We start from the raw sequence: 23,778 nt of genomic DNA on the forward strand, positions 1-23,778 counted from the left end.
CATTATCGTTCATTTCGAAATAAGCTCGTATTTTCCTTGTGATTTCTTCTTTGACCATGAATCAAACAATACCTTTATTTTCTGTTCATCATTTAAGAATAGTTTAACTAAGCGGTCCCCAACCTTTTTGGCACCAGGGACCAATTTCATGGGAGACAAATTTTCCATGGGCCAGGGAGGGTGGGGGATGGTTTTGGGATGATTCAGGCAAATTACATTTATTGTGCACTTTATTTCTATTATTATTACATTGTGATATATCATGAAATAATTATACAACTCACCATAATGCAGAATCAATGGGAGTCCTGAGCTTGTTTTCACTTGCCACTCACCGATAGGGTTTTGATACGAGTCTGCAGGCAATTGATTTATGATGGTCTCTGTGCAGTCAAACCTCTCTGCTAATGATGACCTGTATCTGCAGCCGCTCCCCAGCGCTAGCATCACCACCTCAGCTCCACCTCAGGTCATCAGGCATTAGATTCTCATAAGGAGCACGCAACCTAGATCCCTTGCATGTGCAGTTCACAGTAGGGTTCGCGCTTCTATGAGCATCTAATGCCACTGTTGATCTGACAGAAGGTGGAGCTCGGGCGGTAATGGGAGCAATGGGGAGTGGCTGTAAACACAGATGAAGCTTCACTCGCTCACCCGCTGCTGACCTCCTGCTGTGTGGCCCAGTTCCTAACAGGCCACGGACCTGTACTGGTCTGTGGCCCGGGCATTGGGGACCCCTGGTTTAACTGGATATAGAATTCTAGGTTGAGAAGATGTTTTTCTTTCAGCCCTTTAAAAATGTCATTGCATTGTCTTCTTGATGCAATGCTTTGATTAGAATTCATCCTTCACTGTTATTTTTTTTAATTAATTTTTATTGGAGTATAGTTGCTTTACAATGTTGTGTTAGTTTCTACTGTACAGCAAAGTGAATCAGCTATATGTATACATGTATCCCCTCTTTTTTGGATTTCCTTCCCATTTAGGTCACCACAGAGAACTGAGTAGAGTTCCCTGAGCTATACAATAGCTTCTCATTAGTTATGTATTTTATACATAGTATCAGTGGTGTATATATGTCAATCCCAATCTCCAATTCATCCCACCCCCTTCCCTGTTTGGTGTCCATATGTTTGTTCTCTATGTCCGTGTCTCTATTTCTGTTTTGCAAATAAGATCATCGACACCATTTTTCTAGATTCCACATATGTCTGTTAACATACAGTATTTGTTGTTCTCTTTCTGACTTAACTTCACTTTGTATGACAATCTCTAGGTCCATCCATGTCTCTACAAATGACCCAACTTCATTCCTTTTTATGGCTGAGTAATAGTCCACTGTATATATGTACCACAATTTCTTTTTCCATTCCTCTGTTGATAGACACTTAGGTTGCTTCCATGTCTTGGCTATTGTAAATAGTGCTGCAATGAACATTGCGGTACATGCGTCTTTTTGAATTACGGTTTTCTCTGGGTAAATGCCCAGCAACGGGATTGCTGGGTCATATGGTAGTTCTATTTTTAGTTTTTTAAGGAACCTGCATACTGTTCTGCATAGTGGCTGTATCAATTTACATTCCCACAAACAGTGCAAGAGGGTTCCCTTTTCTCCACACCCTCTCCAGCATTTTTGTACATTTTTTTTAATTATGGCCATTCTGACCAGTGTGAGGTGATACCTCACCGTAGTTCTGATTTGCATTTCTCTAATGATTAGTGATGCTGAGCATCCTTTCATGTGTTTGTTGGCACTCTGTGTGTATTCTTTGGAGAAATGTCTATCTAGGTCTTTCATCCATTTTTGGATTGGGTTGTTTTTTTCTGATATTGAGCTTCATGAGCTGTTTGTATGTTTTGGAGATTAATCCTTTGTTAGTTGCTTCATTTGCAAATATTTTCTCCCCTTCACTGTTATATTGATCTTCTTTATGGAATGTGCCTTTTTTTCTTCTAGCTTCATTTAAGCTTTTTTTATTATTGGTTTTCAGTCATTTGACTATGATGAGATTGTATATGGTGTTTTTTCTATTCAATCTTCTTAGGTATCTTTAAGCACTGAGGACCTGTGGCTTGATAGTTTCTGTCATATTTGGAAATATTTTAGCATTTATTTCTTCAAATATTTTCCTGCCACATTGTCTTTCCCCTCTCCTTCAGCGACTTTAATTACAAATATGTTCTCATGATTTTTAGTTGGTTCTTAAAATTGTAATTGTCTCCAAGGTTGCATTTTATTATTAATAAATTGAAATTTATTGATACCTTTGATAAACTCTTCTCTGTAGCCCATATTTTGTTGGAAAAATACTCTTTCTACTTACGGTGAGATTCTTGGTAAGCTCAGGAAAATTCTGCTCAGTAAATGTACTTAATTATGCTTTTATGTATGGAAATATTTAAATATTTTGGTCCAAATATTTTCATCGTACTGTCCATTTTTATTTCATTGAGACTGTCATTCTTAGACAAATATTTTTTAACACAAAACTCATCAACTATGTTGTCTCTATTTCTAATTATCTTGAATATTTTGCCAAACAAAATAGAGATATCACAAAATAATAGAGCTTTTCAATTTTTCTATTCATTCCAGAATGTAAATTTATCCCCCAAATGGAAGCTCAGCCAAAACTTTTTCTCACAAGTTATGAGATTACAAAGCATAATTATAAAATGTCCGTCAGGTACACAGTTTGAACTCCCTTATTTGCTTTGGTGTTTTCCTTCCTCACTTTTGTAGTGACAGATTCAATGCCTTCCTATTTATACACCATGTTTTCGAGAATTCCAATTTGCTAAAGGCTTCAAAACTTTAAGTTCCACTCACTGAACACTTTGATTAAAGATTCACAAGTGATTTTGAGCAAATTGCAACAAAAAATAATAGACTAGTTCACAAACTAGTTGAATAACTTTGTAGGGCACTAGATTGCTTTTCAAAGTAGTTCCTCAAAGAATCAAACATTTGTAAAATCTGTGTAATATTGGGCAGCTAAGAGGGACAAGTGTGTACTGTAATGCTTGAATATTTTTAATTCAACCTCAACTTAAATGGCAAATAATTGTTCACTAACTTTAGGTATTTTATTAGCTCATCACCTCCTTCTTCATGTATCCCTCTGGAGGAATCTTTGGTTACCCATTCACATTTACAAATGAAGCCTATTTTGCTCAGGTCATTGATAAATCCATATGCAATTGTTAATTCTGTGTCTAGTAGCTAAAACTGGTTTCTACTGCTGTTCTGGTATACCACCTATTTTAAGTTTGTCCTGGACGTCTTGTTTTAAATGAAGTATTATTATTAAGAGATGAATTGAAATAAGCCTGGATTGGTTTGATATACCTCTGCTTTTTACTTTCAGATTCTTCCATGGTCTAGTCTAGTGATGTGGATGACACAAGTGCCCTGAATAGAATTTTCACTTTAACATGTAGTTAACTGTGAAAGTCATCCACTGATAAACTGCCTCCCTTCCAGATCCTTTACAAATACTATGTAACTAACATTTCCCTTTCATTGGCAGTGAGCAGAGTGTTCAATGAATAAAATGAAGTGTGCTCAGACTCAAGTGCTTAGGGACAGCTATCTCCTCATTGGATTCTTTATTGGTGAAGCCATACTGGCCACTTTAATAAATAAGCCCCAACATTTCAGTGGCTACATTTCCCTGTCTCTTTTCAGGAAAATTCCCTTAGGTTTATACTTCTTATCCTGACCCTTACATTGATCCCTTTCCTTCTTGAAAAACCTGTAAACCAGCCCTGTTTGCTAGGACTGAGTGCTGTCCCTTGATTACAATTCATATCCGTGGGTGAGATCTTCTATTCCACCAACCGATTTTCGATCCTCAGTCGGTTGACTCGAACCATGCAGAACCGAGGATGTGGAGGGTCGACTGTACTGGCTAGGTCATATAAAAGACTTGAACATCCACGGAGTTTGGTATCTGCAGGGGGTACTGGAACCAATCTTCCTTGGATACCAAAGGACTATTGTAATTTCCCTTGATTTGGGGCTCAGATATTTGTTTTCTAACATAGTCCTCTCATCTTGATGTGGAAGGTCTAGCATAGACAGAAATATGAAGTCAATGAGTTACTGAATTATCAGACCGTTCATTGTTTAGCTAAAGCTTGCCCATTTTCACCTCCTTGACTCGGATAAACTCATCTAGGTTGCCCTCTCCCAATCACCCCATCATGTACTTCATGAGGGGGGTCAATCGCTTTTGTCTTCCTTGGTTCCTTTTAGCGTTTCTCCTCTTCTGTGTGCTTCTTTTTTGAGGAGACTTAACTCTAGAAGTTCTTGATCCCCTAGGGCTCAGGAAATACATGGGCAGTGGGCAGAGTGCTTGCTGAATAAAATGAAGTGTGCTCAGACACAAGTGCTTAGGGACAGCTATGTCCTCACTGGATTCTTTAGTGGTGAAGCAAAACTGGCCACTTTAATAAGTAAGTCCCAACATTTTAGTGGTTTAGCACAATGAAAGTGTATTTCTCACTCATGTAACAGTCACTGTACATGTTCCTGGTGAGTGAGTACCTATCCTGACCATGGTGATTCAGGGACCCAGGTTCCTGCCAACTTATGGTGTCACAGTCCAAATGGCCTCTTTTGTTGCCTGTGTCTAGATGGCAGATGGGACAGAGAACTTCTTAAAGGTCTTGGCCTATAGATGAAACACATCACTTCCATGCATATTTTGACCATATTCTACTGGTTACAGGGCCACACGTATAAATCAAAGGAATTAGAAAATGTAGTCCTTGATTGGGCAGCGATGTTTCAGTTAAATTCTGTATTATGGGAAGGTAGCACAATTTTTGATTGAAGAAAGCACTCGATGTCATTGTTTCTTAACCTGTTTACATTTCACTAAAATAAATTTCCAGATGGCTCAATATTTAAATATAAAAAAAGGGACTTTCCTGATGGCACAGTGGTTAAGAGTCTGCTTGCCAGTGCAGGGGACACAGAATCTAATGCCACTGACCTGACAGGAGGTGGAGCTCAGGCGGTGACGCAAGTGATGGGGAGCAGCTGTAAATACCGATGGAGCTTCGCTCACTTGCCAGCCTCTCACTTCGTGCTGTGCGGTACTGGTCCATGGCCCTGGGTTGAGGACCCCAGGTGTATCACATTGATTGATTTATGTATATTAAAGAATCCTTGCACCCCTGGGAGAAGTCCTACTTGATCACTGTGTATGATCATTTTAATGTGTTGCTGGATTCTGTTTGCTAGTATTTTGTTGAGGATTTTTCTATGTTCATCAGTGATATTGGATTGTAATTTTCTTTTTTTTTCTTTTTTTTTTTTTTGCGGTACACAGGCCTCTCACCGCTGCGGCCTCTCCCGCTGTGGAGCACAGGCTCCAGACGTGCAGGCCCAGTGGCCATGGCTCACAGGCCCAGCCACTCCGCAGCATGTGGGATCCTCCTGGACTGGGGCATGAACCTGAGTCCCCTGCATCGGCAGGCGGACTCTCAACCACTGCGCCACCAGGGAAGCCCTTCATTTCTAATTTTATTGATTTGAATCCTCTCCCTTTTTTTCTTGATGAGTCTGGCTAAAGGTTTATCAATTTTGTTTATCTTCTCAAAGAACCAACGTTTAGTTTTATTGATCTTTGCTATTGTTTTCTTCATTTCTATTTCATTTATTTCTGCTCTGATCTTTATGATTTCTTTCCTTCTACTAACTTTGGGGACTTTTTGTTCTTCTTTGTCTAGTTGCTTTAGGTGTACACTTAGATTCTTTGAGATTTTTCTTGTTTCTTGAGGTGAGACTGAATTGCTATAAACTTCCCTCTTAGAACTGCTTTTGCTGCATCCCATAAGTTTTGGGTCACTGTGGTTTCATTGTCATTTATTTCTATGTATTTTTTAAATTTCCTCTTTGATTTCTGCAGTGATCTCTTGGTTATTAGCAGCATAATGTTTAGCCTACATGTGTTTGTGTTTTTTACAGTGTTTTGTTTTTTTCTTCCTGTAGTTGATTTCTAATCTCACAGTGTTGTGGTTAGGGTTAGGGGTTAGGGTTAGGGTTAGGGTTAGGGATAGGATAGGAACCCCTTATCATGTATATATATATATATATATATATATATGTGTATGTGTATATATATATATATATATATATATATATATATACACATACTTTTTTTCCCATTTCTTAAAATTTATTTTTTAATGCCTGACATTGGAAGTTCTACATCTTTGAGTTTTGGGTGGTTGTTTTATTTATTTTTTTTATTGGACTACAGTTTATCATCATCATTTAACATATTTCAAACACACACAACGCACAGTGTTGCATTGTATAGATGTACTGGAACTTGGTGTATAGTGGGTAGCTATCGACACACACACTTCTTTCCCCCCTGTTATTGTGGTAAGTCACACTGAAATCCATGTCATCGTGACCGGAAGTGCATTTTCCACAGTGTCCCCCATACACCAATTTGTTGTCTTTGGACTTTGTCACGGTCTATGGAGAGATAGATTTTTATTTCCACTTGTATGGGTTTGAGCGTATCAGCCTTTCCTTTCCAGCTTCTGGGCTTTCCCTGTACATTCGAAAGACCTCCTCCGTTCGAAAGTATGGAATGAAAACCGACGCATGCATTGTTGTTCTTTGAGTACTTGCTTGGTTTCCGTTTGCCAGTCCACGGCTTCCCTCCTTCGCAGGAGCCAGGATCTCGCTCTTGCACTCTGGGCAGCCCTTGCTGGCCACCAGGCCCCGCCGGCGTCTCCGTGGAATTTTAACCACCTGGAAATCGCGTGGCTAGTGTGTCTCCAAGGCGGCAGATGCCCGCCAATATCTTCCCAGCCTCCTCTCCCCACCCCCGCTCCCTCTGTCTGCTGCCGGGGTCGGTCGTGCCGTGCTATGCCATGCGAAACAGGGAGCTAAGTGCCACGAGGATGCCTCAGGGCCGGGGCGGACGCCCTCCACCCGCCCCGGGACAAGCTCTGGCTTTGGGGCGGCCAGCGCTGCGTCCTCGCTCCCGGGCGCTCGGGTTCTGTCCCGCTTACGATCGCGCCGGTTGTCGGCCGCCCTCTGGCGGCCTCTTTTATATCGCCTCTTCCGTCTGGAGCTCTGGCGCCCTTGGCGATGGATGGGACGCGGCCTCCGAGCGTGAAGCGGAGTCCCGGGCGCCCGGCGAAGCTGGCGGCACCTCTCCGGGTCAGGCAGGGGCGTGGGCGCGACATTCGCTCGCCGCGTTCTGGGCGCGCAGGCTCACTGGGGGTGGTCGCGCCGCGCTTCCGCCCGGACGTGCAGCCGCCTGGCCCGGCGTACGGGTACCCACCAGCGCCCCTTGGGCTGCATCAGCCACCCTGCCATGGCCCGGCGCTGCGGGGAGGAAAGGGAGGGCGTCGTGCACCCACGCAGACCCCCGTGGCGCGGGTGTTCTTTGCCGACCTTATTAATTTCCCCACTCCCTCTACACTTCCTGCTCCTGAGGAGAAGGCCGACCGGTACCTGCTGAGGCCCGTGGAGTGTGGAATGGACGCAGTGGCGGGCACGCTTGAGTCCCAGTGGTTGGATTCTTTCTGATAAGAGTTTTCGGAGTCGCACGCAGGAGGTGGGGACCGCCCCGGGCCATGAGAGGTAACCTGGGTAGGGTGGCACGGGTGTGGGTGTTGTCCCTCTTAGGGCCCAGTCGTCGGAGGTGCGTCTGCAGAATTTTCCCCAAGTCGCCGTCGAGAGACATTGATGGACCGGTACCTGCCAACTTGGGCGAACTGGAGAGGGCATGCCCCGCCCACTCTGCCCCTCATTCCTGGCACTCCTCCCCCCCGCCCCCCTTTGCTGCGACGCTACCCTGAGATGGCCGTGAGAGCTCAGGGGCTGGCAGTGATGGGGTAGTGCTGGGGACCGGTGGCTGGACTGAGCTGCTGGGGGACCCCTGTAATTTGTGAATAGCCAGCCCCCATTGCTGGGTGTGGGAAGTTTTTCACCTAATGTTGGCGGGTCTTTTTGCTGCTAGAGAAGTGTGGTTTTCTTCAGTGTGTGTTGCCAGGGACATTGGGCTTCTGGACGTGCATAGTGCTGTGGGTTTGACCACAACTTTGCACCTGGCTCTCCCGTTGCTTCTTGAGCTGCCTGCTGGGCGTGTGCATCGGCTCTTAGGTGTGTGTCCAGCTGACCCAATCCTACATCATACTCCATCTCTGGTCCCTGGCAACCCGAGGGCAGTGAGGCCATGCAGTGTGGGTCCTCTAGTCTCTTGTGGCTGTGATAACCTCATCTCACAGGTGTCATGTCATGCGTGAGATGTAATATTCCCAGAATTGTTGGGCACTGTCACCTGAGAAGAGGTCGCTGGTGAGGCTGAAGCAGGCCCTGCTGGTGACGGTCTCCCTGGGTCTCCCCTTTGGGGATTCCATGCACATGGATTGGTGGTTATGTCATGCTCTCCAGGGCTGGGGCTAAGTTGAACAAGATGAGGGCTGGAAGTTCAAAGCAAATGGGGCCACTCTGGTCCTGCCCTTGGGGCCCTTACCTCTTTCCCCCTGCCTATTGGTGGTGTGTGGAACTCAGGAGTGGTGACTCTATCCCGACCTTAGTCTCTTGTCCTTTGCTTCAGGGCATCAGTGTGGCTGTGGTTTTTTTATCTTAGGAGATGCTTTTTTTATCTTAGGAGGCATGCAGCAGACTGGTGGGATGGCTCTCCCCAGGGCACGGAGGGCCACTTGCAAGACCCATCCCACCGCTCTGCTGCATGCCTCCTTGGTGTGTGAGCATGTGTCACCTACTCTCTGTGGTGCCTGTGGAGTTGTACATGTTGCCCCTCAGGTGCTGAAAATCAAGCAGTGCTGTTTCCTATTCCCAGCAAACCCCTTGTGTCACCACTGTGATGGTATGTCCTTGTGTGTAGATTTCTTGGGCGCCTTGATGGTAAGGTGGCACACCTGTCCCACTTTCGGGGCAAGTACCTCATTGTGGTCATGCTTACTGTGCTAGAGGGACTGAGGTTGCCAGGTGAATGCCATGAATACATTTTTGCCAGGACTTGTGTGCAATAGTGGGAGGCTGGGCAGCACAGAGAGGGGCTCAGTCAGACTTCAGGGTTAGGACAGTTTCAGAAACTTGGTAGGACATGGGTGAGGATATTAGCTCAGGATAATGTCAGGACATTAGATATTGACGGCCGCAGGGCCTTAGAGCCAGTGTCAGGGCCTGACTTAGGACGAGCATCAGAGCATTTGTTAGGTACAGTGTCAGGGACTGAGTTAGGTGTATTGTCAGGGCCTGAGTTAGGACAAGCCTCCAGGCCTCAGTTAGGGACAGGGTCACGGCCTCGGGAGTAATTTCAGGGCCTTAGTTAGGGACAGCATCAGGGCTTACTTTGCAACAGTTTCAGGACCTTAGTAAGACATGGATGCAGATATTAGCTCAGGATAATGTCAGGACTTTAGATATTGATGACAACAGGGCCTTAGTTAGACACAGTGTCAGGCCTGTGTTAGGACTAGCATCTGGGCGTCTGTTAGGAATGTCAGGGCCTGAGTTAGGAATAGTGTTAGGGCATTAGTTAGGGACACTTCTGGGCCGGATTTAGGAAGAGCATCTAGGCCTTAGTTAGGGACAGTGTCATGGCCTTGGGAATAAATTCAGGGCCTGAGTTAGGCACAGCATAAGAGCTTCAGTTAGCATAGAGTCAGGACAGTTGCTAGGGACAGGGTTAGGGGAAAGTTGAGGGATCGTGTCAGGAAATGACCTAGCGATAGTGTCAAAACCTTAGTAACTGATAGTATCACGGCCTTATTTAGAACCAGTATCAAGGATTCAGGTAGGGACAGCATCAGTGCCTGACTTAGGGAGAGCTACAGGGCCTGAGTGAGGCCTAGGGTCAGGCCCTTAGCTGGGGACACTGTCAGGGCATGATGTAGGAGTCGCATCAGGGCCTTTGTTGGATCAGCAATAGGGTCTTAGTTAAAGACATGATCAGGGCCTGAGGTAGTCACAGCGTCAAGACCTCAGTTAGGCATAGCTCCAAGGCCTGAGTTAGGGACAGCCTCAGGTCTTCACTTAGGGACAGCAACAGGGCTTTCTTAGGGACAGTGTCAGGACCTTGATTAGAAATGGGTCAGGATATTAGCTTAGGATAGTGTACAGATTTTAGATATTGCTGGTAGTGGGGCCTATATTAGGGACAGATTCCGGGCCTTAGTTAGAGACAGTGTCAGGGTCTTAGTTAGGACTAATCTGGGCCTTAGGGACAGTTCTGAGCCGGATTTAGGACGAGCATCTAGGCCTTAGTTAGGGACAGTGTCATGGACTTGGGACTAAATTCAGGGTCTGTGTTAGGCACAGTGTAAGAGCTTCAGTTAGCATAAGAGGCAGGACATTTGCTAGGGACAGGGTTAGGGTAAAGTTTAGGGATCGTGTCAGGAAATGAGCTAGGGATAGTGTCAAGACCTTAGTCACTGAGAATATCAGGGCCTTAATTAGAACCAGTATCAAGGATTCAGGTAGGGAGAGCGTCAGCGCCTGACTGAGGGAGAGCAACAGGGCCTGAGTGAGGCCTAGTGTCAGGCCCTTAGCTGGGGACACTGTCACGGCATGATGTAGGAGCTGCATCAGGGCCTTTGTTGGGTCAGCAATAGGGTCTTAGTTAAAGACATGATCAGGTCCTCTTTTAGGGACAGCCTCAAGGCCTCACTTAGGGACAGCATCAGGGCTTACTTTGGGACAGTTTCAGGACCTTAGTAAGACATGGGTGAGGGTATTAGCTCAGGATAATGTAAGGACATTAGATATTGATAGCAGCACGGCCTTAGAGACAGTGTCAGGGCCTGACTTAGGACGAGCATCAGAGCCTTTGTTAGGTACAGTGTCAGGGACTGAGTTAGGTGTTGTGTCAGGGCCTGAATTAGGACGAGCCTCCAGGCCTGAGTTAGGGACAGGGTCACGGCCTCGGGACTAATTTCAGGGCCTTAGTTAGGGACAGCATCAGTGATTTAGTTAGCATAAGAGGCTCGACATTAGTTAAAGACATGGTTAGGTTAAGGTCTAGGGATAGTGTCAAGACATGACCTAGGGATAGTGCCAAGATCTTAGTTACTTAGAGCATCAGGGCCTAATTTAGGACCAGTGTTAGGGCTTCAGGTAGGGACAGTGTCAGAGCTGGACTTAGGGAAAGCGACAGGGCTTTAGTGAGCCCTAGCGTCAGGGCCTTAGCTAGGGACAGTGTCAGGGCATGACTTAGGAGTAACATAAGGACCTCGGTAGGATCAGCCTCAGGGGCTTTGCTAAAGCCAATATCAGGGCCTCTGTTAGGGACAACGTGAGGGCCTCACAGACAGCGTCATGGCTTACTTGGGGACAGTTTCAGGACCTTGGTAAGAAATGGGTGAGGAAATTAGTTCAGGATAGTGTCAGGACATTATCTACACACACAGCTGGGTGAGACATAAGGCTGGACACTTGGGGCTGAGAGGACTGATGAGGTTCGGGGAGCAAATAGAGATGCTTTGAAGCAATACTGCATGCTACACATTCAATGGGTCTCCACTCAACAGCAGGGCCTTAGTTAGGGACACTGTCAACGCCTTAGTTAGGACTAGCATCAGAAGCTCTGTTAGGTACCGTGTCAGGGCCTGAGTTAGGAATAGTGTTAGGTCATCATTTAGGGACAGTTCTGGGCCGCATTTAGGATGAGCATCTAGGCCTTAGTTAGGGACAGTGTCATGGACTTGGGCCTAAAATCAGGGTCTTTGTTAGGCACAGTGTAAGGGCCTCAGTTAGCCATAGCTTCTGGGCCTGAGTTCGGCACATCCTAATGCCTTCACTTAGGGACAGCGACAGGACTTTCTTAGGGATAGTGTCAGGACCTTGGTTAGAAATGGGTCAGGATATTAGCTCAGGATAGTGTCCGGATTTTAGTTATTGCCGGTAGCAGGGCCTATATTAGGGACAGATTCCGGGCCTTAGTTAGAGACAGTGTCAGGGCCTTACTTAGGACTAGTCAGGGCCTTAGTTAGGGAGAGCATTAGGGTATCAGTGAGGATAAGAGGCAGGAAATTAACTCGGGACAGAGTCAGCTTCCAGGCCAGGGGTAGTGTCAGGAAATGAGCTAGGGGTAGTGTGAAGACCTTAGTTACTGAGAGCATCAGGGCCTGAGTTAGGACCAGCGTCAGGGCTTTAATCAGGACCAGCATCAGGGCTTTAATCAGGACCAGTGTCAGGGCTTGATACCGGGACAGCGTCAGAGCCTAACTGAGGTTCGGCAACAGGGCCTAAGTCAGGCCTATCTTTAGGGCCTGAGTGAGGGACAGTGTCAGCGCATGACCTAGGAGTAGTATGAGGGCCTCTGTAGGATCAGCATCAGGGTCTTGGTTAAAGACATGCTCAGGGCCTCCTTTAGGGACAGCCTCAGGGCCTCACTTAGGGACAGCGTCAGGGCTTACTCTGGGACAGTTTCAGGACCTTGGTAAGACATGCGTGAGGATATTAGCTCAGGATAATGTCAGGACATTAGATATTGACGGCAGCACGGCCTTAGAGACAGTGTCAGGGCCTGAATTAGGACGAGCCTCCAGGCCTGAGTTAGGGACAGGGTCACGGCCTCGGGACTAATTTCAGGGCCTTAGTTAGGGACAGCATCAGGGATTTATTTAGCATAAGAGGCTCAACATTAGTTAAAGACATGGTTAGGTTAAGGTCTAGGGATAGTGTCAAGACATGACCTAGGGATAGTGCCAAGATCTTAGTTACTTAGAGCATCAGGGCCTAATTTAGGATCAGTGTTAGGGCTTCAGGTAGGGACACTGTCAGAGCCGGACTTAGGGAGAGTGACAGGGCTTGAATGAGTCCTAGCATCAGGGCCTTAACTAGGGACAGTGTCAGGGCAGGACTTAGGAGTAGCAGAAGGGCCTCGGTAAGATCAGCCTCAGGGGCTTTGCTAAAGGCATTTTCAGGGCCTTTGTTAGGGACAGCCTCATGGCCTCATTTAGGGACAGTGTCAGGGCTTACTTAGGGACAGTTTCAGGACCTTGGTAAGAGATGGGTGAGGAAATGAGCTGAGGGTAGTGTCAGGACATTAGATATTGACGGCAGGAGGGCCTTAGTTAGGGACACTGTTAAGGCCTTAGTTAGGACAAGCATCTGGGCCTCTTTTAGGTACAGTGGTAGGGCCTGAGTTTAGAATAGTGTCAGGGACTGAGTTAGGGACAGTGTCAGAGCCAGATTTAGGACGAGCATCAAGGCCTTAGTTAGGGACAGTGTCACGGCCTTGGGACTAAATTCAGGGCCTGAGGTATTCACAGCATAAGGGCTTCAGTTAGCATAAGAGGCAGGACAGTTGCTAGGGACAGGGTTAGAGTAAAGTTTAGGGATCGTGTCAGGAAATGACCTAGAGATAGTGTCAAGACCTTAGTCACTGAGAGTATCCGGGCCTTATTTAGAACCAGTATCATGGCTTCAGGTAGGGACAGCATCAGTGCCTGACGTAGTGAGATCGTCAGTGCCTGACTGAGGGAGAGCCTCAGGGCCTGAGTGAGGCCTAGCGTCAGGCCCTTAGCTGGGGACACTGTCAGGGCATGATGTAGGAGCCGCATCAGGGCCTTTGTTGGATCAGCAATAGGGTCTTAGTTAAAGACACGATCAGGGCCTGAGCTAGTCACAGCATCAAGGCCTCAGTTAGGCATAGCTTCAGGGCCTGAGTTAGGCACATCCTAACGCCTTCACTTAGGGAAAGCAACAGGGCTTTCTTAGGGACAGTGTCAGGATCTTGGTTAGAAATGTGTCAGAATATTAGCTCAGGATAGTGTGAGGATTTCAGTTATTGCCGGCAGCAGGGCCTATATTAGGTTCAGATTCCGGGCCTCAGTTAGAGACAGTGTCAGGGCCTTAGTTAGGACTAGTCTGGGCCTTTGGTAGAGAGAGCATTAGAGCTTCAGTGAGAATAAGAGGCAGGACATTAGCTCGGAACAGAGTCAGCTTCCAGGCCAGGTGTAGTGTGAGGAAATGAGCTAGGGATAGCGTGAAGACCTTAGTGATTGAGAGTATCAAGGCCTTAGTTCGGACCAGTGTCAGGGTCTTAATCAGGACCAGTGTCAGGGCTTGATGTAGGGACAGCGTCAGAGCCTACCTGACGTACCGCAACAGGGCCTAAGTGAGGCCTATCTCTGGGGCCTGAGTTAGGGACAGTGTCAGGGCATGACTTAGGAGTAGCATAAGGGCCTCTGTAGGATCAGCATTAGGGTCTTGGTTAAAGATATTCTCAGGGACTCTGTTAGGGACAGCCTCAGGGCCTCACTTAGGGATAGCGTCAGAGCTTACTTTGGGACAGTTTCGGGACCTTGGTAAGACGTCGGTCAGGATATTAGCTCAGGATTATGTCATGACTTTAGATATTGACGGCAGCAGGGCTTTAGTTAGACACAGTATCAGCCCTGCGTTAGTACGAGCATCAGAGCCTCTGTTAGGTACCGTGTCAGGGGCTGAGTTAGGAATAGTGTTAGGGTATTAGTGAGGGACAGTTCTGGGCCGGATTTAGGATGAGTATCTAGGCTTTAGTTAGGGACAGTGTCATGGACGGGGGCCTAAATTCAGGGTCTGTGTTAGGCACAGTGTAAGAGCTTCAGTTAGCATAAGAGGCAGGACATTTGCTAGGGACAGGGTTAGGGTAAAGTTTAGGGATCGTGTCAGGAAATGACCAAGGGATAGTGTCAAGACATTAGTCACTGAGACTATCAGGGCCTTAATTAGAACCAGTATCAAGGCTTCAGGTAGGGAGAGCGTCAGTGCCTGACTGAGGGAGAGCTATTGGGCCTGAATGAGCCTAGCGTCAGGCCCTTAGCTGGGGACACTGTCAGGGCATGATGTAGGAGCCGCATCAGGGCCTTTGTTGGGTCAGCAATAGGGTCTTAGTTAAAGACACGATCAGGGCCTGAGGTAGTCACAGCATCAAGGCCTCAGTTAGGCATAGCTTCAGGGCCTGAGTTAGGCACATCCTAACGCCTTCGCTTAGGGAAAGCAACAGGGCTTTCTTAGGGACAGTGTCAGGACCTTGGTTAGAAATGGGTCAGGATATTAGCTCAGGATAGTGTCCGGATTTTAGTTTTTGCCGGCAGCAGGGCCTATATTAGGGACAGATTCCGGGCCTTAGTTAGAGCCAGTGTCAGGGCATTAGTTAAGACTAGTCAGGGCCTTAGTTAGGGAGAGCATTAGGGTATCAGTGAGGATAAGAGGCAGGAAATTAACTCGGGACAGAGTCAGCTAGCAGGCCAGGGGCAGTGTCAGGAAGAGAGCTAGGGATAGTGTGAAGACCTTAGTTATTGAGATCATCAGGGCTTTAATCAGGACCAACGTCAGGGCTTTAATCAGGACCAGTTTCAGGGCTTGATACCGGGACAGCGTCAGAGCCTAACTGAGGTTCGGCAAGAGGGCCTAAGTGAGGCCTATCTTTAGGGCCTGAGTGAGGGACAGTGTCAGGGCATGACCTAGGAGTAGTATGATGGCCTCTTTAGGATCAGCATCAGGGTCTTGGTTAAAGACATGTTCAGAGCCTCTTCTAGGGACAGGCTCAGGGCCTCACTTTACGACAGCATCAGGGCTTACTTTGGGACAGTTTCAGGACCTTGGTAAGACATGGGTGAGGATATTAGCTCAGGATAATGTCAGGACTTTAGATATTGACAGCAACACGGCCTTGGAGACAATAGATATTGACGGCAGCACGGCCTTAGAGACAGTGTCAGGGCCTGACTAAGGACGAGCATCAGAGCCTTTGTTAGGTACAGTGTCAGGGACTGAGTTAGGTGTTGTGTCAGGGCCTGAGTTACGATGAGCCTCCAGGCCTGAGTTAGGGACAGGGTCATGGCCTCGGGACTAATTTCAGGGCCTTAGTTAGGGACAGCATCAGGGATTTAGTTAGAATAAGAGGCTCGACATTAGTTAAAAGACATGGTTAGGTTAAGGTCTAGGGATAGTGACAAGACATGACCTAGCGATAGTGCCAAGACCTTAGTTACTTAGAGCATCAGGGCCTAATTTAGGATCAGTGTTAGGGCTTCAGGTAGGGACACTGTCAGAGCCGGACTTAGGGAGGGTGACAGGGCTTGAGTGAGGCCTAGTGTCAGGGCCTTAACTAGGGACAGTGTCAGGGCACGACTTAGGAGTAACATAAGGGGCTTAGTAGGATCAGCCTCAGGGGCTTTGCTAAAGCCTTTTTCGGGGCGTTTTTAGGACATTTGCTAGGGATAGGGTTAAGGTAAAGTTTAGGGGTCGTGTCAGGAAATGACTTAGTGATAGTGTCAAGACCTTAGTAACTGACAGTATCAGGGCCTTATTTGGGAGCAGTGTCAGGGCTTCAGGTAGAGACAGCATCAGAGCCTGAGTGAGGTAGAGCCCCAGGGCCTGAGTGAGGCCTAGCGTCAGGCCCTTAGCTGAGGACACTGTCAGGGCATGATGTAGGAGCCGCATCAGGGCCTTTGTTGGATCAGCAATAGGGTCTTAGTTAAAGACGTGATCAGGGCCTGAGGTAGTGACAGCGTCAAGGCCTCAGTTAGGCATAGCTTCAGGGCCTGAGTTAGGGACAGCCTCAGGTCTTCACTTAGGGAAATGACCTTGTGTCAGGACCTTGGTTTGAAATGGGTCAGGATATTAGCTCAGGATAGTGTCCGGATTTTAGTTTTTGCCAGAAGCAGGCCCTATATTAGGGACAGATTCCGGGCCTTAGTTAGAGCCAGTGTCAGGGCCTTAGTTAGAGCCAGTGTCAGGGCCTTAGTTAGGGAGAGCATTAGGGCATCAGTGAGGATAAGAGGCAGGAAATTAACTTGGGACAGAGTCAGCTTCCAGGCCAGGGGCAGTGTCAGGAAATGAGCTAGGGAGAGTGTGAAGACCTTAGTTATTGACACCATCAGGGCTTTAATCAGGACCAACGTCAGGGCTTGATACCGGGACAGCGTCAGAACCTAACAGAGGTTCGGCAACAGGGCCTAAGTCAGGCCTATCTTTAGGGACTGAGTGAGGGACAGTTTCAGGGCATGACTTAGGAGTAGTATGAGGGCCTCTGTAGGATCAGCATCAGGGTCTTGGTTAAAGACATGCTCAAGGCCTCTTTTAGGGACAGCCTCAGGGCCTCACTTAGGGACAGCGTCAGGGCTTACTTTGGGACAGTTTCAGGACCTTGGTAAGACATGGGTGAGGATATTAGCTCAGGATAATATCAGGACTTTAGATATTGACGGCAGCAGGGCCGTAGTTAGACACAGTGTCAGACCTGCGTTAGGACTAGCATCAGAGCCTCTGTTAGGTACCGTGTCAGGGTCTGAGTTAGGAATAGTGTTAGGGTATTAGTGAGGGACAGTTCTGGGCCGGATTTAGGATGAGTATCTAGGCCTTAGTTAGGGACAGTGTCATGGACGGGGGCCTAAATTCAGGGTCTGTGTTAGGCACAGTGTAAGAGCTTCAGTTAGCATAAGAGGCAGGACATTTGCTAGGGACAGGGTTAGGGTAAAGTTTAGGGATCGTGTCAGGAAATGACCAAGGGATAGTGTCAAGACATTAGTCACTGAGACTATCAGGGCCTTATTTAGAAGCAGTATCAAGGCTTCAGGTAGGGAGAGCATCAGTGCCTGACTTAGGGAGAGCAACAGGGCCCGAGTGAGGCCTAGCGTCAGGCCCTTAGCTGGGGACACTGTCAGGGCATGATGTAGGAGCCGCATCAGGGCCTTTGTTGGGTCAGCAATAGGGCCTTAGTTAAAATCATGATCAGGGCCTGAGGTAGTCACAGTGTCAAAGCCTCAGTTAGGCATAGCTTCAGGGCCTGAGTTAGGGACAGCCTCAGGTCTTCACTTAGGGAAAGCAACAGGGCTTTCTTAGGGCTTTCTTAGGGAGAGCATTAGGGCATCAGTGAGGATAAAAGGCAGGAAATTAACTCGGGACAGAGTCAGCTTCCAGGCCACGGGTAGTGTCAGGAAATGAGCTAGAGATAGTGTGAAGACCTTAGTTATTGAGACCATCAGGGTCTTAGTTAGGACCAGCGTCAGGCTTTAATCAGGACCAGTGTCAGGGCTTGATACTGGGACAGCGTCAGAGCCTAACTAAGGTATAGCAACAGGGCCTAAGTAAGGCCTATCTTTAGGGCCTGAGATAGGGACAGTGCCAGGGCATGATGTAGGAGCAGAATAAAGGCCTTTGTAGGATCAGCATTAGGGTTTCCATTAAAGATATTATCAGGGCCTCTGTTAGGGACAGCCTAGTTAGGACTTGTTTCAGAGCTTTTTTTAGGTATCGTGTCAGGGCCTGAGTTAGGTGTAGTGCCAGGGCCTTAGTTAGGGACAGTGTCAGGGCCTGAGTTAGGGACAGTGTCAGAGCCCGAGTTTGGTGTAGCATCAGGGCCTTAGATAGGGACTGTGTCAGGGCCTGAGTTAGGAGTAGTGCCAACTGTCCTTAGTAGGGACAGTTAGGACTTAGGATATTTAGTAAGGACACTTAGTCAGTGCCCCTAAATAAGGCCTAACACTACTCCTAACTCAGGCCCTGACACTGTCCCTAACAAAGGCCCTGCTGCCATCAATATCTAAAGTCCTGACACCATCCGAAGCTTATATCCTGACCCATCTCTTACTTAGGTCCTGAAACTGTCCCTAAGTGAGGCTTGACGCTGTCCCTAAGTGAGGCCCTGAGGCTGTCCCTAACAGAGGCCCTGATAATGTGTTTAACCAAGACCCTGATGCTGATCCTACAGAAGCCCTTATACTACTCCTAAGTCATGCCCTGACACTGTCCCTACCGCAGGCCATGACACTGGTCCTAAAGAAGGCCCAGGTGCTCTCAATAACTAAGGCCTTCAAACTATCCCTCGCTCCTTTCCTGACTTTATCGCTAGCCCGTAACCTGACTCAGTCTGTAGTTAATGCCCGGCCCCTTATCCTACCTGAAGCCCTAATGCTGTCCCTAACTAAGGCCATGACACTGTCTGTAACTAAGGCCCAGAAGCTGCCACCAATGCAGGCCCTGCTGCCGGCAATATCTAATGACCTGACACTATCCTGAGCTAATATACTGACCCATCTCTAACCATGGTCCTGACACTATCCCTAAGTCAGCCCTGACGCTGTCCCTAAATAAAGCCCTGAGGCTGTTCCTAACAGAGGCCCTGAAGCTGTCCCTAACTGAGGCCCTGATCATGTCTTTAACTAAGACCCTAATGCTGATCCTACAAAGGCCCTGATGCTGCCCCTAAGTCATGCCCTGACAGTGTCCCTAGCTAAGGGCCTGACACTAGGCCTCACTCAGGCCCTGTCGCCTCCCTAAGTCCCGCTCTGACGCTGTCCATACCTGAAGACCTGACACTGTGTCTAAACGAGGCCCTGATACTCTCAGTAGCTAAGGTCTTAACACTATCCCTAGGTCATTTCCTGACATATACCTAGACTTTAACCGAACCCTGTCTTTAACTAATGTCGAGCCTCTTATGCCAACCATAGCCCTGATGCTGTGCCTAATTCAGGCCCTAAATTTAGTCGCAAGCCCGTGACACTGTCCTAACTAAGGCCTAGATGCTTGTCCTAATTCAGCAGCTGATACTGTCCCTAACTAAGACCCTAACACTATTCCTAACCAAGGCCCTGACATGGTACTTAACAAAGGCTCTAATGCTGCTGCTAGCTAAGGCCCTGAAACAGGCCCTAACTAAGACTTTGACACTACTCCTAACTCAGGCCCTGACACTGTCACTAACTAAGGCCCTTGATCTAGGAGTAGTGTTAGGGACTAGTAGTTAGGGACAGTCAGGGCATGACTTAGGAGTAGTATGAGGGCCTCTGTAGGATCAGCATCAGGGTCTTGGTTAAAGACATGCTCAGGGCCTCTGTTGGGGACAGCCTCAGGGCCTCACTTAGGGACAGCATCAGGGCTTCCTTACGGACAGTTTCAGGATGTTAGTAAGACATGGGTCAGGATATATGCTCAGGATAGTCTCAGGACTTTAGATATTGACAGAGCAGGGCCTTAGTTAGGACCAGCACCAGAACCTCCTAGGAATCGTGTGAGGTCCTGTGTTAGGAGTAGTGTCAGGGCCTGAGGCGGGTGTAGTGTCAGGGCCTTCTGTTAGGTACAGTGTCAGGGCCTGAGTTAGGAATGGCGTCAGGGCCAGATTTAGGACGAGCATCAAGGCCTTAGTTAGGGAGTGTCATGGCCTTGGGACTAAATTCAGGGCCTGAGTTAGGCACAGCATAAGGGCTTTAGGTAGCATAAGAGGCAGGACTTTAGCTAGGAACAGGGTCAGGTTAACATCTAGGGATAGTTTCAAGACCTTAGTTACTGAGAGTACCAGGGCCTTACTTAGAACCAGTATCAAGGATTCAATTAGGGACAGCATCAGAGGCTGACTTGGGGAGAGTCACAGGGCCTGAGTGAGGCCTAGCGTCAGGCCCTTAGCTGGAGACACTGTCAGGGCATGATGTCGCAGCTGCATCAGGGCCTTTGTTGGATCAGCAATAGGGTCTTAGTTGAAGACATGATCAGGGCCTGAGTTATGAATAGTTTAAGTGCCTTACTTAGGGACAGTGTCAGGGCCTGAGTTAGGGACAGTGTCAGGGCCTGAGTTCAGAGTAGTGTGAAGGCTTAAGTTAGCACCAGTGTCAGAGCCTTAGTTAGGACTAGAATCAGAGCCTTTGTTAGCTATTGTGTCAGGGACTGAGTTAGGGACATGTTCATGGCCTTGTTAGGACTAGGGTTAGGGTTAGGGTTAGGGTTTTAGGGTTGGGGTGGGGTTAGGGTTTAGGTTTTAGGGATTAGGGTTTAGGGTGAGGGTGAGGGTGTGAATGAGGGTGAGGGTTAGTGTTACATTTCCAGAGCACTCGAAGAGCATCAGGACCACATTAGTAGCCAGACCAACATGCCATGGAAGTTTTCGTCATGGCCCTAGTCTGAGCTGCCATGAGAAAACACTATGCTTAGAATTCTTCGAGGACCTCGTACCTGAAGTCACTCTACTCAAGGAGAAAGTCAGCATCCTACCATGCTGTGTCGCTAATGGGACACTCGGCGTGAGCACTTGCCTCGACCTGAGGCCCTGAGTATACGTGCAGAGAGGGAGGCATGCAGCTGTTTCCATGAGGTCTTAGTGGCTGTTCTGATTTATTTTAAAGAAGTACCCTTTTCAGGATTCCTAGGCCCCTCGGGTGTGCTTCATTTTCCTTCCAAGATCAGTGAGTACCTCCAGACGTGTGTGGGCCTGCTGAGCAACATCAAGGCCCATAGGTTCCTTGGAGGTCCTCTGTGTATGACGAGTGATGGGCAACACACTGCACATTACTTAAGGAGAGCTGCATTTCCAGAGCTCTCAAACAGTAGCAGGACCACATTAGTAGTCAGTCCAACGTGCCATGGAACTCTTCGTCATGGCCATCGTCTAGGCTACCATGAGAAAACATTCTGCTTAGAATTCTTCGAAGACTTTTCCTGTAGTCACTCTGCTCTAGGAGAAATTCATCATCCTACCATGCTGTGTCACTAACGGGGCACTCAGCGTGAGCACCTTGCCTCAAGGTAAGGCCCTGAATTGCCGTGCAGAAGCGGAGGCGTGCAGCAGTTCCCATGACGCCGTAGTCGCTGCTCTGCATTGTCTTAACGGCTGTACGTTTTTCAGGACACCTAGGAGCCTCGCGTGGGCACCCTATTCCTGGCAGGAACAGTGAGTACCCACAGGTCCCCCTGGGCCTGCTAAGCAACTGCCAGGCCCTTAGCCCTTCGGAGTCAGTCTGTGTATGCTGCTTGTAGGGCAACACACTGCACTATTTTTTCGGACAGCTTGATTTCCCCAGCACTCCCACAGGTTCACCAACACCGTTTTAGCACGTCCAACATGCCGTGGAAGTCTGACTCATTGCCCTAGTCTGAGATGCACTTAGAAAAACACTCGGTTTCCCATTCTATCTAGGAGCTCTTGCCTGAAGTCACCCTGCCTCCAGGAGAAAGTCGGCTTGCGTTCCGACTGCATCTAAAGCCCAGTTCTTCGTGTAACACTGCAGGCTTTTGAAGAGCCACAGGCCCAAGGACTAGCTAGGGCGTTCCTTGGTTGAGGCAGTTCAATAGATGCAGAACATCCTGCTTCGAGAAGTTGATTCAGGGAAGGAACCAGTGGGTAACTTGTGTCTTTTTTGACTTGTTAGAAACCACAGGGATGTATGCTGCGTGTGCCCATGGAAATGGGGCCTGATGGAACTAGCCATGCTTTCCCATTTTGAAATCTCCATTCATGCTTCGTTGAAGCTACCTGAAATTCACTGCCATTGACAGTCCTCTAGCCACTGTAGGCATAGCACTTGGAAAAAAACAGGTTTCCTCTAGCTAAACCGGGTGATTCCATGGCTGGGGTGGTGGTCAGCCTGCCATGCTGTAGAGCTAATGGGAAACTCAACATGAGTACTTGTCTCGAGGAAAGGCCCTGAGTATCCGTGCAGAAAGCAGGCATGCAGCTGTTTCCATTAGGCCTTAGTCGGTGTTCTGCTGTATTTTAAAGGAAGTACCCTTTTCAGGATTCCTAGGCCCCTCGGGTGTGCATCATTTCCCTCCAGGATCACTGAGTACCTCCAGACCCCTGTGGGCCTGCTGAGCAACATCGAGGAACATAGGTTGGTCCCTCAGAGGCCCTCTGTGTATGCCGAGTGATGGGCAACACACTGCATGTTCATTAAGGAGAGGTACATTTACAGAGCCCTTCAACAGCCTCAGGCCCATGTTTCTGGCCAGTCCGACGTGCCATGGAAGTCTTCGTCATGGCCGTCCTTGGAGCTGCCATGAGAAAATATTCTGCTGACAATTCTTCTTGGACCTCGTACCTGAAGTCACTCTGCCTGAGGAGAACTTCATCATCCTACCATGCTGTGTCACTAACGGGGCACTCAGCGTGAGCGCTTGCCTCAAGGTAAGGCCCTGAATTGCCGTGCAGAAGCGGAGGCGTGCAGCAGTTCCCATGAGGCGGTAGCCGCTGCTCTGCATTATCTTAACGGCTGTACGCTTTTCAGGACACCTAGGAGCCTCGCGTGGGCACCCTATTCCCGGCAGGAGCGGTGAGTACCCCCAGGCCCCCCTGTGCCTGCTAAGCAACTGCCAGGCCCGTAGCCCTTCCCAGCCAGTCTGTGTATGCCGAGTGTAGGGCAACACACTGCCCTCCTTCACGGGACAGCTTGAAATCCCCAGCACTGCCACAGGTTCACGAACACCCTTGTAGCACATCCAACATGCCGGGTAAGTGTGACTCATTGCCCCAGTCTGAGCTGCACTGAGAAAAACCCTCGGCTTCGCATTCCATCTAGGACCTTCTGCCTGAAGTCACCCCGCCTCCAGGAGAAAGTCGGCTTGTGTTTCGACTGCACCTAAAGCCCAGTTCTTCGTGTAACACTGCAAGCTTTATAAGAGCCACAGGCCCGGATGTCTAGCTAGGGCGTACCTTGTATGAGGCAGTTCGCTAGATGCAGAACACCCTGCTTTGAGGTTTTGATTCAGGGAAGGAACCACTGGGTAACCTGTTTCTCTTTTGACTTGTTAGTAACCACAGGGATGTATGCTGCGTGTGCCCATGGAAATGGGGGCCTGTTGGAACTAGCCTTGCTTTCCCATTTTGAAAGCTCCATTCATGCTGCCTTGAAGTGACCTGAAATTCACTGCTGTTGACAGGCCTCTAGCCACTCTAGGCCTGCTTTTGGGAAGAAAATGAGTTTCCTCTATCTAAACCATGTACTTCCATGGCCAGGGTGGACCTCTGCCTGCCATGGGCTAGAGCTAAATGGAAACTCAATGTGAGTACT

This window comes from Delphinus delphis, chromosome 2 (genome assembly GCF_949987515.2).
Source record: "Delphinus delphis chromosome 2, mDelDel1.2, whole genome shotgun sequence".
Lineage (NCBI taxonomy): Eukaryota > Metazoa > Chordata > Mammalia > Artiodactyla > Delphinidae > Delphinus > Delphinus delphis.